Source organism: Anticarsia gemmatalis, chromosome 5, assembly GCF_050436995.1.
Source record: "Anticarsia gemmatalis isolate Benzon Research Colony breed Stoneville strain chromosome 5, ilAntGemm2 primary, whole genome shotgun sequence".
NCBI lineage: Eukaryota > Metazoa > Arthropoda > Insecta > Lepidoptera > Erebidae > Anticarsia > Anticarsia gemmatalis.
Window position 1 is genome coordinate 3298466 of NC_134749.1, and position 2127 is coordinate 3300592.

Genomic DNA, 2127 nt, shown 5'->3' on the forward strand with positions numbered 1-2127 from the left:
GCGTTCAAACAAACAAACAAACAAACAATCAAACAAACAAACTCTTCAGCTTTATAATATTAGTATAGATAATTTCCTTTGGGAGCAACTGAGTCTTTAAAACGCCACCTCGTAAACTACATTTTGCATATTAAGTACACGTGTACGGTGCACGTAAATGAAGCATTCAAATTACAAGTCACCATCCGTTTACTCCCAAGAGACTGTAGTTTAATGGGGAATGGGACCACAGCGAATATCTTATACGGACCGGAATGTTATATTCAAAAACTTAATTTATATATTTATTTTATTTTACGAGGAAGTACAAGTAAAATTGAGTTTTACAGTACCGTTTCCCTCAAAAAAACTAACACTGAGTAATTTTTGAAGCTAATTTAGGCACTAGGACTTAGTAATGCCAGTGTTTTTAAAAACACGCAAAAAAGTATAGCATCCTAAGCAAACCAAAATAGATAAATAGACCGATGATTTAGTATCTTACATTTAACATTGGCTACAAATTATAACTATGTAGTTGATAACTAATAAGTTTTAAAGCAAAAGCTATTTCAAATCTCGCCAATTTCTGTTCTGTAGTGGAATTGAACCTACAATTTCACGATACTGTAAGTCTTTAAACCTCTCACACTCTCATAAAGATATACAGGGTGTGGCGTAAATAATGGATAATCCTTTACCAGCGGATGGGCGACAACCCAACTGATCTAAATATCAAAATTTACCTCTGGCACAAGTATCATAGTTTTTGAGATTTTGGCCATTTTGTGTGTTTTTTAAAAAAGCGATTTACTCTCGTTCTTTTTAATGCTGTGATCACAATTTAAGGCTTTTTTTAAATCCGTTTTTTGCAAATAAATCCTGAATAGATGTGCTATTGAATCTACAATATTGTTTTGTTATTACTACTTGTTTTTTATTTAAATTATGCATTCAAAGTTGAATTTTATAATCTTTCACAAAATTTGTGCAACTTTGAGCACTTGTGGTGAAAAAAAAATGTATGGTGGCTTTACTGCCCACGCCATAAATAATTTCTAAATTTTATTAGAATTCTAAATTGGTATAACATGCAGCAATAAAACCGATTATTGTCAAAATATTACAAAGAACTTAAATTATTAACACTTTTGCCGGTCGACTAATTTATTTTTTTCACGCTAAGCGCGTTCTAGATTCAATAGCACATCTATTCAGGATTTAATTGCAAAACACGGATTTAAAAAAAGTCTTAATTTGTGATCACAGCACCAAAAAGTACGAGCGTAAATCGCTTTCTTAAACACACATAATGGCCAAATTTTTTTGCATTTAAATCCTAAATTAATGTGCTATTGAACATAATATCTTGTTTTGTTATTACTACTTGTCTTTTATTTAAACTATGCATTCAAAGTTAAATTTTATAGTTTTTCAACACTTTTGTTCAGCTTTGAGCACTTGTGTGCAGTATTGAAAAAAAAAAGAAATACAAAACATAAATACTATTCAAATAATAAAGATAATTAGAAATCTAAAGAAAACTACTCTGTTGACAAAAAAAAAACATTTTTCATCAAATTGTAATACATTATTTTGAAATAGACTTGGTAGAAGCAGCACAGTTCCAAGCTTTTTTATCATCTAAATAATCTTTAATAGTGTAATAACCCTATAGACATGAATATTTGAAAGCAAACTTAGCTTAAACGCGCTGATAAAATAAAATTAGTCGACCGGCAAAAGTGTTAATAATTTAAGTTCGTTGTAATATTTTGACAATAATCGGTATTAATGCTGCATGTTATACCAATTTAGAATTCTAATAAAATTTAGAAATTATTTATGGCGTGGGCAGTAAAGCCACCATACATTTTTTTTTCACCACAAGTGCTCAAAGTTGCACAAAAGTTGTGAAAGATTATAAAATTCAACTTTGAATGCATAATTTAAATAAAAAACAAGTAGTAATAACAAAACAAGATTGTAGATTCAATAGCACATCTATTCAGGATTTATTTGCAAAAAACGGATTTAAAAAAAGCCTTAAATTGTGATCACAGCATCAAAAAGAACGAGAGTAAATCGCTTTTTTAAAAAACACACAAAATGGCCAAAATCTCAAAAACTATGATACTTGTGCCAGAG